Source organism: Peromyscus californicus, unplaced genomic scaffold (assembly GCF_007827085.1).
Source record: "Peromyscus californicus insignis strain IS unplaced genomic scaffold, ASM782708v3 Scaffold_10__1_contigs__length_136768540, whole genome shotgun sequence".
In the NCBI taxonomy this organism is placed as follows: domain Eukaryota; kingdom Metazoa; phylum Chordata; class Mammalia; order Rodentia; family Cricetidae; genus Peromyscus; species Peromyscus californicus.
Window position 1 is genome coordinate 3,033,992 of NW_026294391.1, and position 16,006 is coordinate 3,049,997.

Consider the following 16,006-nt stretch of genomic DNA (forward strand, 5'->3'; position numbering starts at 1 on the left):
AGAAGTTGGTAGGAGGGACTGGGATAATGCTGTGATAGGCCTCACCATGCTTTTGTTTGAAGGAATATGGATCTTGGGACTGTGAATCAGAAAAGCAGTTGAATGCTTTAAGTGCGGTTTAATGTGTCATAGTGGTAGGAACATGGAAGACAGTGGTGCTGAGTGTGATTTGTTGAATTGTGGAAGCCTGGCTCAAGATGTTTCGGAGAATAATATTAATATGTGGCCTAGAGATTGGTCTTGTGATATTTTGGTGAAGAATATGGCTGCCTTTTGTCTTTGTCCAAAGAGTCTGCCTGAGGCTAAAGTCAAGAGTTTTGGATGAATTCCATTGGCAGAGGAAATCTCAAAACAGCCTAGTACGGATTGTCATGAATTTATTAGTGATAACTTTAATGAAGATTTATAATGAAAAGGAGCAAGCTGAGCAGGATAAATTACAAAATATAAAATTTGAGGAGAAAAGGAGCACCAGGAAGAGGAATGGAGCTAAGTCCTGAGTTTAAGGAGATAAACATGTTAAGAAATGGAATAAAGGGAGTGGTGACCTCAGGGCAAGATTCCACCCAGCTAAATTTCCAACTTGTGATAAGCAATTAAAGAAAAGATCAGAGCTGGGTCTGGTGGTGCATGCCTTTAATCCCAGCACTCAGAAGGCAAAAGCTGGTAGATCTCTGAGTTTGAGGTCAGACTGGTCTACAGAACAAGTTCCAAAACAGGCAAGCTTAGGCAGTGAAGGAAACCGTTGAAAACAGAAAGCTGCCGGGCAGTGGTGGCACACGCCTTTAATCCCAGCACTCAGAGCCAGGCGTATCTTTGTGAGTTTGAGGCCAGCCTGGGATACCAAGTGAGTTCCAGGAAAGGCACAAAGCTACACAGAGAAACCCTGTCTTGAAAAACCAAAAAAAAAAAAAAAAAAAAAAGAAAAGAAAACAGAAAGCTGATGAAGAGGCCAGGGAATGGGATGTGGTTTGAAAGAAAATGGCCCCCAAAGGGAGTGGCACTATTAAGAGTTGTAGCCTTGTTGGAGTAGGTGTGGTCTTGTTGGAGGAAGTATGTCACTGTGGAGGAAGGCTTTGAGGTCTCATATATGCTCAAGCCACACCCAGTGTCTCAGACTACTTCCTGTTGCTTGTGAGTTAAGATATGAGGACTCTCAGTTCCAGCACCTGTCTGCCAGCAGGTTGCCTTGCTTCCCACCATGATAATAATAGACTAAACCTCTGAGCTGTAAGTAAACCTCCCCAATTAAATATTTTCCTTCATAAGAGTTGCCGTGGTCATGGTGTCTCTTCACAGCAATAGAAACCCTAACTAAGACACTTGTAATGCCATCTTGCCGGGGACACTCAGCTTTAGTTAGTAAGTCAGGGGCCAGGTTTCTTTTATTGTGAGCCTCCACTATCTTCACATGGCTTCACAGTCATCTTGAAATATCTACTCACATATAGGATGCATGACAGAATACAGGGAAGGTCGACCACTTCTTATTTGCTTTAATCCCAGAATGAAACAGCACTTCCATATGCTTCCAGAAATGAGGCTAAGCACAAGGTCCCACATGGATGTGACAGAGAAAAAAATATTTGGCAGTTAAGGGTAGTAATACCTTAATAGTATACAAAGGCCAAGCAACATTATTCTGTTGAACAGATTTGCTAAGCAGTCTACCATTGAGCAGTACCTCTAGCCATTGAGAAAATCTTTCTCTGGATTCAGAAGACCTACTTTCAGGAAATACTCAGTATATTAAACAAACTCCATTCATGGAATGGAAATTTGATAATTTTATTGATCAAAATAAGTCACAAAATCTTCCCATGTTCAAGAGAAGGGGTAAGAAAATCTGGCTGTGAATTCAAGAAGCAGCAGAACCATCTTGCAAGGGAATGTGGACACAGGAAGGCATGATCCATGGAAGAACTTCTTTAATAATCTACTACAACCTCCTACCAGCAAGATCCCAGCAGCCCTGCCTGCCTCTTGTTCTTCTGTGTACACCCCTCATATATATATATATATATATATATATATAAAATTTTGGTTATATGTCATTCTGGCCCTGTAGTTCACTATAACTATGGACTACAAGACTTGAATAGAATGTAGGATTTTTCCCCAACTTAAATCTGATCTAATTGTAGCCCTCTAATAAGGTTTTTTCTCATTACTTTCATAGCACTGGGATTACATACATGGTCTGACCTACTTTTTATATGGGTGCTGGGGATTTGAACTCAGGTCTTTACACTTAAACATTAAGTATTGAGTCATCCCAAACACCCTAATTGTCGTGCTAGAAACCTCATCCAACTACTGAGGGATCTGGATGCAGAGATCCATGACTAGGCCCCGGGTGGATCTCTGGGAGTCCAATTAGCGAGAATGAGGAGGGTTTATATGAGCGAGAATTGTTGAGACCAAGGTTGGATAAAGCACAGGGACAAATAGCCAAATGAATGGAAACACATGAACTATGAACCAATGGCTGAGGGGTCCCCACTGGATCAGGCCCTCTGAATGGGTGAGACAGTTGATTGGCTTGATCTGTTTGGGAGGCATCCAGGGAGTGGGACCGGGTCCTGTGCTCATTGCATGAGTTGGCTGTTTGAAACCTGGGGCCTATGCAGGATCGCTTGGCTCGGCCTGGGAGGAGGGGACTGGACCTACCTGGACAGAGTCTACCAGGTTGACCTCAGTCTGTGGGGAAGGCTTTGCCCTGGAGGAGATGGGAATGGGGGGGGGGGGGCTGAGGGGAAGGTGAGGGGGACGGGAGGGGGGAGAACAAGGGAATCCGTGGCTGATATGTAGAACTGAATTGTATTGCAAAATAAAAAAAAAAGTATTGAGCCATCTCACCAATCTTTATGCTATATTTTTTTGAAAAAATGAAATATCAATATTTTTAAATGACCAAACACCATACAAAACAATGAAAAAGAAGCAAAGTGTTTGCTCAGCACTACAAAACCCCACACATCCCTCGGCCTCACTTTGGAGCTTGAACTGACTCGAAGATGTTGATGCAGGGAAATCTACAGCTGCTTCTGCTCTGTTCACACACCCAAAAACTCTTTTGAGGAAGAGTTTTATTTGGGAAGGAGGAGTCCAGGAGAGTAGCTGCCTCTACCAGGATGGAGAGAACAGTCTTCCTTTCTAACTGACTAGGCAGGGCGGTTTTCACAGGAAGTCTAGGGGGTGGAGTCAACCCCGGGCCCAGGGTTCTACTCTCCTGCTCTATGATTGGGTGGTTTCACAAATCAGTTGGACAGGGGCAGAGATGGCTCTGATCTGAGCTAAACTGTGTTTCTTTCACTGGCCTTATCTGAGCCATCCTTCCCTAATTCTGGGCTCCAGAGTCAAGGTGGGTTTCTTTAGCCAGCCCTTTTTCCCTACAAATTCTCTTTAGAAACTCTATATTACTAGCATATATCCCCTACATTTTAATAGTTTTATTGATATGCACCTGATAAAAATATATTGTGTATATATGTGTACAATTTGTTTTCACATATGTATATAGCCATGAAACCAGCTCTGTGCTCATGAAAACAGACGAATCTATCACTTTCCAAACTTTCTCCCTGCCCTCCTAAAAACTAATTAGTTAATTTTTAGAGCCAGTATCTCTCTATGTAGCCTAGCTTCTCCTTGAACTTGTAATCCACCTAACCCTGCTTCTTCAGTGCTGGGAAACATTGCCTGTGAACCTTTCAGGTGCTTTTCTCTCTAATTACATATTTTCCTTATGCATGTGTTTATCAGTGCTCTGCTGAATACTCAAGGAGAGGGGGCTTGAGTATTCAGTAGAGACCCTGATTGTTCTTTCTTTTCTCTGATCCGTGAACTCTAGCTGCCTTCTTTTCTCCAGATTCTTAGCTCCATTTCTTCAACATAAAGAATCATCTGGTCCTCCTGAATTCTCCTTCCCTGCACTGCTATCCTGACATTCTCTGTGCTGGTCGGTTTTTCTCAGCTTGACACAGAACTAGACATATCTGAGAAGAGGGGATCTTAATTGAGAAAATGCCTCCAAAAGCTTGGCCTGTACACAAGTCTGTAGGTGGTGCACGGTTGAATAAGAAAACAAACTGAGAAAGCTAGGAGGTGCAAACCAATAAGCAGCACTCCTTCATGGCTTCTGCTTCAGTTCCCACTTCTAGTTCCTGCCCTGGTTTCTCTGAATGATGGACTACACAAGCTGTAAGATGAAACAAAATCCTTTCCTCCCTCCGTTGTTTATGGTCATGCTGTTTACCACAGCAATAGATACCCTAACTAAGACAGTCGTGCAAAATTTTCTACTAGCAGTTGAGAGGCTGGGGAAAGGAGGACAGAAGAGAGGGAAAGAGGGAGGGAGGAGATTGAGATTCTAACTTTAAACTTTTAAATATTTATTTTATTTTTAAATTATGTGTGTGTATGTTTGTCTCTGTGTGAGTATGTGCACATGAGTGTGGGTGCCCACACAGGCCAAAGGTGTCAGATGCCCTGGAACTGGAGTTACAGATGGCTCACAGCCACCATGTGGGTACTAGGAACCAAACTCCTTTCCTCTGCAAAGACAGTGAGTGTTCTTAACTTTGAGCTATCTCTTCAGCCCCAATCTGAGATTCTTATATGCTGAAAAACTTTAATGAAGAATTTTGTACTTCAGATTATCTGTCAAGCAGCTATTCATGTAGGCTGTTTTCTAAGTATCCCAGTGCTGGAGATAAATTCTCTTATAACATTCCTGTGGTGAGCAAAGAGATTTAAGATATCTTTATCAGCTCTGATGAATTCTAGAATTGTATCTAGCATAATAATATTCTTTGGAGATAAAAAAAAGAAAAGAAAAAAACAGATGTAGATACATGTTTTCATAGACCATCTAAGCAGTGACCACTGGAATGGCAAAGAAAGTCAAGAGCCAGTGTTGAGCCTTTTAAAAACAGTTGCTATTTTAAGCTCAGTTCTGATTTAAATATTCCTGGTTCTGAATAAGCAGAGAACTTGGGGAAAGCTTGAGTCACCCTCTCACTCTTAACTTGACTGGCTTCATAAACTAGGACATATTTTAGCTTGGCCATTTTATGTGATCATGAAACCCAAATCTATTTGAAGAAGAGGTGATTTGAGTTGACCTTCAAGCAATGGAAAAGAAAACACAACACTTCCGGAGAACTTCCTCCCAGGAAGCTCTGCCTTAGACAGAGGACCTCCACTGGCATTTTCCTCATGAAATGTCTAAAACGTTGGCGATGACTCTTGTATTCATGATGAGTATGTGTTTGTGTGCCATTGCCGAATGAATTTGTTACTGCCAGCCAGTCCAGTCCAAAGCTCTTACCAAGTTCTTTCCTTCTTTCACAGAGATGGTCTGTCCACAATGAACAGAAGTTTCAGTGAAATGTGAGGAGGCACCTTGAAGCACCCTTCTTCCAGGCCATAAAATGTGGGCGGAAAAAATGAACTCTGTTTTCCTGAATGCTACTCAAGTTCCTTTGTCACACAACTCATAGCATGGTCATCTAATTTTTAGCAGAGACAAGATTTGGTGGGTTTTGTATCTTTCACAGAAGTAAATATCAAGAAATTTCTTGCTATAAGTTACCTGGGATGAAACACTGTGTTAACAATAATCTTTTATTTTTGTTTCATTTGAGACAGGGTTTCACTGCTTATTGTAGGCTGGCCTTCAATTTAGTATATAGCCTAGGCTAGCTATGAACTCACAACAATCTTACCTCAGCCTCCTAAGTGCTGTGATTATAGACATGAACCACCATGTTAGGCTGAATGGTTCCCAAATACATCATAAATTACACAAAATACTCAGAATTTGCAATCACACACTTTCAAAGCCTTCTTCATGTTTTTGGAAGCTGTCAGTGGAAATAAATTATGCAATATTAACTGCCTAGGAAACTCTGGGCTTGCAAACATAACCCTGAGAGTAAATAAGGTCTTACTCATCCCAGAATATTTGTAAGATATTTGATTACATAGAAGTTGATCTTTTTGGCAAATGGAATGTGTCCATGAGATGCTGATTTTCTGATTTTGGAGAGGCATGCTTGAAAACGTTGGTGGTTGAGAAACTACATGTTCCATATCTACATATGTCCAGTGTGAGGCTTCTATACTGAACCTTTTTGACCAAAGTGCACACAAATGCTCAATGAAATAAAATTCTCAAGACCTTAGAATCCAAAATTAATTCTGGAACCATGAGTCATCTTAAGGATGTGATAGGAAGAGTTCAGGAGAATGAGCATATAACCGGAAGATCTCACCCTAAACTTCTACTAATCCCTGAGTTTCTATCACAAACTATGACTGCTTCCCTCTCTTTGGGATCTAAGCAAAATGTAGGTGCTGCCACTAGCATGTGAGTTAATTGATCAGGTGCCTTCTTAGTAAATTTGGGGGCTATTACATAGAAAAAGATGTGGGGAGCACCAAATAAAGCTACTTTTACTTTTTCTTTTGACTTATGGGTCTATCTTTGTAGCCTTGATTGGCCCAGAACTCAACATATAGCCAAGGCTGGTCTCAAACTCATAATTTATCTGTCTTGGTGTCTCAAGTGATGGTATTCAGGCATATACCACTATGTCCTGTTTAAAACTACCTTCTCTTTTTGTCTTTATTATTATTATTTTGGGCAAGGTCTCATATAGCCCAACCTGACCTTGAACTCAACTTAGGAAACGACAGGTCTTCATGTCTATAACTGTAATACTGGTATAACCCTGAAGGGATTTTCCCATTAAAATCAGTAAGGCTTAGATCCCAGGGGTCAGAAGTGACTATAATGTAACCATGGCCTCCATTATTGCAGGTTTGGGGACACTGGAAATAAGCACTGGGAAGGTATATCATACTCATAGAAGGGGTGGCAATTTGGCAGGGTGGATATGATTGTTGCACTTCCATTTTCTGGATAAAGACCAGAGAGAAAGAATAAGAAGCGATAATATTTGAGTACATATGAAACATCCCATGATGCTTTGGAAATAAATGGTTACTTTGGGCAGCTGAGGCAAATGTTATTCAGGGCTGTTATTCCCATAGAGTGACCACATTATTATTTAAATAATGAGCTGGTAGGGTTGGACAAGACTGAGTTATAGCTCATTAATTTGAGACATGAAGCATCTATCATGTACTACATGTGCCAGACACTTCAAGTCTCTGGGGAGCCAAAGACAAGGCCCAGTTCCTGCCTTCCGAGGACTTACATATGGCTACTTCTTATCTGCAAGAGGTTTGACCTGTATATTTCTTCAACTTTTGTGACAAGCCTGCTAGCAATGACCATACAGATTGTGTTTTATACAGAGATTATTATATGGTTGGCAAGACCTGCAATTGTGCACAATACAACCTAGACCTTGTCTGGTCAAATACAGTTCACCTAAAATATTTTCTGCTTCAACTCTATCTTCCAACTCCTTCCAGATGCATCTCTGCTCTAATCACCTCTTTGCTGCTTATCTTTGCTTGGCCACCCCGCCCCCAGGGCGTTCTTTCTTCTGCCCTCCTTTGGCATACTCGGTCTGAAAATCAAACAAGGGTGCCTCGGCCTTCTCCTCTTTAGTGTTTTCTCTTACTATTTGTTTAGCTCAGCATTCTCATTTGACTTATGTCTCTCCATGGTTTTCAGTGGGAAGTGTAGGAGCTGTGTTGATGTCATCTTTTTATGTCTCCCCAAAGGACTCTTTACATAATTGGAATGCAGCAGGACAAAAGAAGAAAGTGCTGTATAAAACAAGAGTGAGAGGCGCCAGTTGAAATGGAGTGTTTGTGACAAAAATTTTCAGTCAATACATTTTTCAAATTCTTTTAGTTGTTGACTCTCAAATATTTATGCTAATGACAGTAAGGAAAAGTACAGATATTGGAAATATACCAAACTCAAACTCAAGACTACTTCTAGCCAACTAATTCTTCTTGTCAAAACTTCTGCAAGAGTGTCTGACAAAAAGAGGATTATGTCCAGTTGACCCCTTGCTATTCTCCTTTGTGGAGACAAATTCATTCATTTTCGGGATTTGATCATTCTTTCAGAAGCCCCAAATACAGTGGTGCAAGGTAGTGAGGAATCAGGGAAGATGGAGAAGGAGAGAGAAGGAGCAAAAGCATCTGAAAATGAACGGAAACCTATAAACAGTCACTAGCATAAAAATGTATGTTAAGAAACTTTAGATCAGCCAAACTGATATCCAATTAGTTGATTAATTCTTATAAACAACAGCAAGTTTTTCCACAAAGAAGGGACAAGGGGGAATAGAAGGAGGAAAGAGATGCAAGATGGAGGAGAGAAAATAAAAGAAAGCAAGAAAGAGAAGTGAGCAAGAGGAGAGGATGGGAGAGAGAGGGAGAGAGAGAGAGACAGAGAGACAGAGAGAGACAGAGAGAGAGACAGAGAGAGAGAGAAAGGGAGGGAAAGAGAGAAGAGCAAAGGGACTCTCTAAACAGATCATTATTTGACTTCTTGGTATTTGATTGAAGTTCACTATGCTTTCATTGACACAGGAGTCTCTAACACACGGAAACTGACTAAGGGAAGGCCTCTCTGGGTAATTTAAACTTACTTTCTCATTCATAACCCCAACCACAAGGTTAAATTAGCACTCTGGTTTTGTTTTTTTAATTCATAAGTAAGAAATGCATTGAAAACCATTTCTGTAGCCAGAATGAGTGCTATTCACTCCATATCTCCTTTCTGATAAATTATACACCCTAAACCAGGTAGTTGACTAAGTCCTTAGTCACAAAATACAAGGTTTTCATCTGAAGCCAGTCTTTTCTCCTCTGAGTTGGCCAGGCTGCCCCATCTGCTTTGAGACACAGCAGCCTTCTGAGTAAATTAGAAACCCAACCTCAGGAATGACCAACTCAGAGAAAACCCCCAGCATCCTGTGCAATCTGACTACATCCTCACACAAGGACATTTAGGAGAGAAAATGCAAATTATTTGACATAGACTAAGAAATGTCAGACTCTGTGGTCTGATACTAGTTTGTCTGGGAAGGCCTTAATGTTACCCACCCTTGGTTCTGGCCACACAACAAGTGTTTCCTCATTAGCTACCATCCATGTGAACAGCTGCCTCCATTGCATGCATTTCTCATGATGTTGTACTGAAATTTCTCTGAAACTGTGAGCCAAACTAAGCACCCTCTCCTGTAAGTTCTTTCTGCCAGATATTTTGGTCACAGTGAAATAAAAGCACCCAAAACAGACTCTAAATGAGAAGACTTGGAAATCTGAGAAAGCAGTTTGATTTCTATGGGTGCTATTTCCACATGATGGTTAATCTAACTGATCCTTCTATCCTTATTTCCACATGTTTTTCCCTTTCTTCCATTTTCTTCCTTTTCCTTTTTGTCTACTGCACAGCATGGCTTTGTTCTAAGCAATTAGAATATAATTGTAAATGAAAGAAATAAGGTCTTCATCTCATGTAGCTTACATTCTAGTAGAGAAGACACAAGTAAATTTAAAATATGTATCATAATTAATTTTTACTTTGCACTGTTCTGCTACACATGAATTTTCATGACCACAATTTTATTCACTCCAGGCCACCCAACAGCATAGTTCAAATTTTAGTCACCACTATATAGTAATTGTAAGTAATTTCTTGAAGGACAAAGACCCACCACTGGCTCTCCAGTCCAAAAATGTAAATGAGAAGTGCATGATAACTGACCAGTCATATCATATCCTTTGGAGTCAGTCACTGATTGGTCACTGTGCATGTTTTATGGCTCATAGAAGCAGCAAAGTTTGTGTTTCTTATCTCCACATGGGAGAGAGATGCTATAGGCAAAATAATTTAACATTTAAATCACTACTACCAATGTTCCATGCCACTCTGATTGTCCTAATTGGAAATGTGAAAATTTGCTATTTACCACCAATACTGTATTCAGCTGCCTAGTAGGTCATGAATTTATTCTACTGTTAAAGATAATTAGGTGGACTTTCAGACATGGTATCTACTGGGGATCAGGTTATTTCTTTAGCTGAATTTTGAAATAGGACATGAGGCAAGTCATTCAACATATCCAAGTTACATGGCAAGAAGTAACAGCAAGTAGTTTGTATATAGTGTGACACAGACTCTTAAGTTTCTTCATTTTTTTTAACACTTTTGCTTTTTGGAATCTTTCTGTCTCTGCCTCCTAAATGCTGAGATTATAACTATACAACGTGAAACTTCACACTTTGCATGTTTCTAATTGAAGACAAATGAAACTGTGGAAGAAATGACTCTCCATGGGCATATGGACTCACTCCATCTATGAAGCTACACTTACGCTGATTCCAAGCCAAACAAATATGCAACAAAGAAAGAGAACTACAGACTGATCTCCCTTATGAACATTGATGCAAAAATACTCAACAAAATACTGGCAAACAAACTCCAAGAACACATCAAAACAATTATCCACCATGATCAAGTAGGCTTCATCCCAGGGATGCAAGAGTGGTTCAACATATGGAAGTCCGTCAATGTAGTACACCATATAAACAAACTGAAAGAAAAAAACCCACATGATCTTCTCACTAGATGCATAAAAGGCATTTGACAAAATCCAACATCCCTTCATAATAAAGATCTTGGAGAGATCAGGAATACAGGGAACATACCTAAACATAATAAAGGCAATTTACAGCAAGCCAACAGCCAACATCAAAGTAAATGGAGAGAAACTCAAAATGATTCCACTAAAATCAGGAACAAGGCAAGGCTGTCCGCTCTCCCCATACTTATTCAATATAGTACTTGAAGTTCTAGCCAGAGCAATAAGACAACATAAGGAGATTAAGGGGATACAAATTGGAAAGGAAGAAGTCAAGCTTTCCCTATTTGCAGATGACATGATAGTATACATGAGTGACCCCAAAAATTCAACCAAGGAACTGATACAGCTTATAAACACCTTCAGCAACATAGCAGGATACAAGATCAACTCAAAAAAATCAGTAGCCCTCCTATATACAATTGACAAACAGGATGAGAAGGAAATCAGAGATACATCACCCTTTACAATAGCCACAAATGATATAAAATACCTTGGGGTAACTCTAACTAAGCAAGTGAAGGACCTATATGACAAGAACTTTAAGTCCCTGAAAAAAGAAATTGAAGAAGATGTCAGAAAATGGAAAGATCTCCCATGCTCATGGATAGGCAGGATTAACATAGTAAAAATGGCAATCTTACCAAAAGCAATCTACAGATTCAATGCAATCTCCATTAAAATACCAACACAATTCTTCACAGACCTGGAAAGAATAATACTCAACTTCAGATGGAAAAACAAAAAACCCAGGATAGCCAAAAGAATCCTGTACAATAAAACAACCTCTGGAGGCATCACGATCCCTGACTTCAAATTCTACTATAGAGCTACAGTAATAAAAACAGCTTGGTACTGGCATAAAAACCAACATGTGGACCAATGGAATCGAACTGAAGACCCTAACATTAATTCACACACCTATGAACATATAATTTTTGACAAAGAAGCCAAAAGTGCACAATGGAAAAAAGGAAGCATCTTCAACAAATGGTGCTGGCATAACTGGATGTCAACATGTAGAAGGCTGCAAATAGATCCATATCTGTCACCATGCACAAAACTTAAGTCCAAGTGGATCAAAGACCTCAACATAAATCCAGTTACTCTGAACCTGCTAGAAGAGAAAATAGGAAGTAGTCTTGAACACATTGGCATAGGAGATCACTTCCTAAATATAACAACAGTAGCACAGACACTGAGAGAAACAATCAATCAATGGGATCTCGTAAGACTGAGAAGCTTTTGTAGAGCAAAGGACATGGTCAACAAGACAAAGTGACAGCCTACAGAATTAACTCTTGTTGAACATGCCTCAAACCCAACCAGAGAACAGTTGGTCATCCCTGTAATAGTCATGCCACCACTGTACTACTGGATCTCTGCACCATTTTAAGATGTGAAGAAGAGCTGGAGAGATGGTTCAGTGGTTAAGAGGGATTCCTGCATTCCCAGTGGGCTACAGTTTAGTTCCCACCACCCATGTTGGTGTCTTAAAACCACCTGCTACTCTAGCTCCAGGAGAACTTTATGTCCTCTTCTGGCTTCCATAAGTACCTGCACATGTGCCACACACTCACACAGACACACATACACATAAAATAAACAATCAAAATATTTTTTAAAAGATGAGGAGACAGAGGCAAACACTGCTTGACCTGCTTTTTTTTCTTTTTTTTTAAAGTTTTTATTTTTATTTTGCAATACAGTTCAGTTCTACATATCAGCCACGGATTCCCTTGTTCTCCCCCCTCCAGCCCCCCTCACCTTCCCCCCAGCCCACCCCCCATTCCCACCTCCTCCAGGGCAAAGCCTCCCCCGTGGACTGAGATCAACCTGGTAGACTCAGTCCAGGTAGTTGACCTCCTTTTTTTTCCTGAGATGAGAGGAGTCTCCACATGTAGTTGAGGGTGGTTTCAAACTTGTGATCCTCCTGTCTGAGTGCAGGTGTGTGTTGCCACACCTAGCTCAAATTACTTATAAAATGATATGCTGTTTCTTTTATTTCTGAGGAAATACACATAAGTAAAATTGACTAATTTGATCACTTTTAAGGGTACAATTTATCATCTTGAAATGCATTCACATTGTTTTGTGACCATCACTACCATTTACCTCTAAAAGTTTTTTACCATCCCAAACAAAAGCTCTGTATTTCTTAAATACTAATTTCATTTCCCTAGTAGCCTCTGCTCAACTTTCTGTCTCTATGATTTGAGTATAATCATGTAGTGTTTGCCCTTTTGTGTCTGCTTTATTTCATTTAGTATACTATCTTTCAGGTGCATCTATGTCATAGTACCTATCAGGATTTCATTTCTTTTAAAGACCAGACAATTTCTCCCCTTTTATTAGTTCTATTAGAAGGGGCATACAAACTAATGATGTCATTTCCTTTTCTTTCCTTCTATTTCTGTCTCCCTCCCTCCCTTCCTCCCTCCCTCCCTTCCTTCCTTCTTTCCTTTCTCTTTTGAGACAGGGTGTAGCTAGAGTTTTTCTCTCCAGGTCCCACCAAGACCCGGCAGTCCCGTAGCCCACTTATAAAATAAACATACAGACGCTTATATTATTTAAACTGCTCGGCCATTAGCTCAGGCCTACCATTGTCTAGCTCTTACTTATACTCAGCCCATTTCTGCTAATCTATATGTTGCCACGTGTTCTGTGGCTTTACCTGCTGCCTTTACATGATGTTTCCTGGATGGCAGGCTGGCGTCTCCTCTTCTCTGCCTTCCTGTTCTCTCAATTCTCCTCTCTGCTATTCCTGCCTATACTTCCTGCCTGGCTACTGGCCAATCAGTGTTTTATTTATCAATCAATCAGCCACTTCCCCTTTTTCTTTTTTTTTCAAAAAGGAAGATTTTAACTTTAACATAGTAAAACTACATATAACAAAACAATTATCAAGCAAGAATTACAGTTACAATATTAAAGAAGATATACTATCTATCATATATTTGTGAGTCTAAGGTTTTATATCTAACCCATCTTTTATCATAACTGAGGAAATTATAACATCTAGTCTTCAACCACATCAAAGACCCCAGAAGGATATACTATTACCTGAGAAACAGGAGAAGGATGCAAGCAACTTTCAGGAGTCTTACAGGGTAGACAGAGACAGCTGGCAGCTTAGACAGTCACCTAATGTTCCTTTGTAAAGTTGGGGCATCTGTCTTCAGCCCACTGGCCTAGAGTCTCTCAGTCATTTCTCTCTGTGTCCTGTAGAATGTCTGGCAGTTTCCTTGTGAAGCAGGAACCTAAGGACCATTTTGCCAAGCAAAGTTCAGTGGTCACCTTCCTATGGGTCCTGCATGTACAGGGTTTCTCTGTTTAACAGTCATGGCTATTCTGGATCTCACTCTGTAGACCAGGCTGTCCTTGAACTCACAGAGATCTGCCTGCCTCTGCCTCCCTAGTGCTGGAATTAAAGATGTGTGCCTGCACCTTAGCTTTTTTTTTCTGAATTTTCATGCACATTTTGTTCTTTTAGATCCTTCTCCCCTCATTGTCCACAACCCAGTCCACTAGTCCCCTTTGTTCCTTAGCCCAACACACTCTGCTTTCACATCTCATATATAAACATGTCATTCTGCTTATTGATTTGTCTTGTCTCCACATTTTATTCATTTTGATAAGCAAACGGAGAAAGGACAATGAAAATTAACTTCACCTACTTCATAATTTGTCTAAGGCTTCAACATGAGCAGAGGATGAAACACTTCTGGATGATAAGATGTTCTCTTGGCTTTCTTGAGCATTTGATGTATATCACTGAGACCTTTTGCTGTCTCCAATCTCACTAAGCCTCCTGGAATTTCTCTAAGAAGCTTTCAGGATGAGACATGTGTGACCAAGGACATGGATAGCCAAGAGTTCTTTCTAAGTTAGCAAAGCTATTAGCTTATGTGGTAGCTTGAAAACTCCCCAAGAAGCAGTGGCCAGATTTCCCCACCACCTAGTCAGGTTCCCGCAATCACAAGTCTGCAAGAAAGCTGTCCCAAGAAGTCTGTTGAGATAGCAAGGTTCCTCTTCTCCCTAAAGGGGATAGTCTCTAAAGTCCTGCCAGCTGCCACTAATAGAGCTGAGGGGTGTATATCTTTAAGAGAAGGAGGAAATCCAGAATACAACCCTGGTGTTTCAGGAGAAGCAAGTAATGTAACACATGTAGCACATAATGCAGGCTACATATAATTGTATCTTTGACCAGATAATTCTGTGGTCCTCTGTTATTTTGCATTTTAAAGAGATTTGCCCTCCCAAATACCCTTAAGAAGACTTCATTTTAAAAATCAGTACTGATCATTTTTTTTCCAACACAGGTCTTTCACAGTGGAATTACTTTAATTTAATTGAAAATTGGAGTGTCTTCACACCTCTCAATGACCTTTTAATTTCAGGTTTAATGCATGTTGACCACTTTGAAAGTCAGCCTTTCAAAAAGCTCCTAAATTTAGTAGGAACGTCTACATTATTGGGCAGACGTTATTGAGCAACTAGGTCTCAAAAAATTTCTCTTAACACCCTATAAACTCTTAAGGCTATAGTATCTTCATTGATATACAGCATAAGAAATAATGCCAATTTCAAGATATTAATTCACTAAGAAAAAGAAAGTATTCTTGCTGCATTCCAATTGTGGAAAATCAAGGAGAAAGAAAGCAAACACAGAGTGCTTTAATTAAAGGTTAAGTGTAGTTTCTTTGTGTTGAACTTTCCAGAAGGAGCTATTGAAATATTTGTAATGTGCAGAAATTATATGCATGCAGAATTTTTGCCCTCCTAAATTAGCTCTGTTTTTGCCTTAACATTTTAGTTTCTCTTTCCTACTTTGAATTTGTTTCAAAGAAAAGAGAAGTTTACATGGGATTTTGTAATCTAAGGTTTTATTGTAACAAAAGGAAAATTATACCAATCTTTTAAGGTTGTTCATTTTTGTTGATGTTTATTTTTGTTTGTTTATTTTTATATCCCAAGCAAAGTTTTCCTTCCCTCCTCTCCTCGAAGTTCCTCCTCCTCCCATCTCCCTCTCATCCACTCTTCCTCCTCTGTTTCTTTTCAGATACAGGCGGGCCTCCTATGATTTCAGCTAGCCATGGTGTATCAAGTTGCAGTGAGACTAGATGTCTCCTCTTCTATTAAGGCTGGACAAGGCAATCAGGTAGGAGAAATGGGTCTCCAAAGCAGGCAACACAGTCAGGGATAGCCCCTACTCTCACTTTTAGGAGTCTCACACAAAGACTAAGTTACAAAACTGTAACATATATGCAGAGGGCCTAGGCCAGTCCCATGCAGGCTCCCTCGTTGTTGTTTCAGTCACTGTGAGCCCTATGAGCCCAGATTAGTTGGTTCTGTGGGTTTTCTTGTGGTGTCCTTGAACTCCACTGGCTCCTATAATCCCTCCTCCTGCTCTTTTGCAGGATTTC

At 40.2% G+C, this 16,006-nt stretch overlaps 1 long non-coding RNA gene across 2 annotated transcripts in view; it reads left to right on the plus strand.

Moving 5' to 3' along the window:
- LOC128108184 (uncharacterized) overlaps positions 1–15,743 on the plus strand; it is a 133,129-nt gene extending 117,386 nt beyond the window's left edge. For both annotated transcript variants that reach the window (XR_008217359.1, XR_008217367.1), the window contains exons 6-7: positions 5,356–5,539; positions 15,643–15,743. This is a non-coding gene — a long non-coding RNA (uncharacterized LOC128108184). The remainder of the gene's footprint in view (positions 1–5,355; positions 5,540–15,642) is intronic.
- Positions 15,744–16,006: the final 263 nt, after the last annotated feature.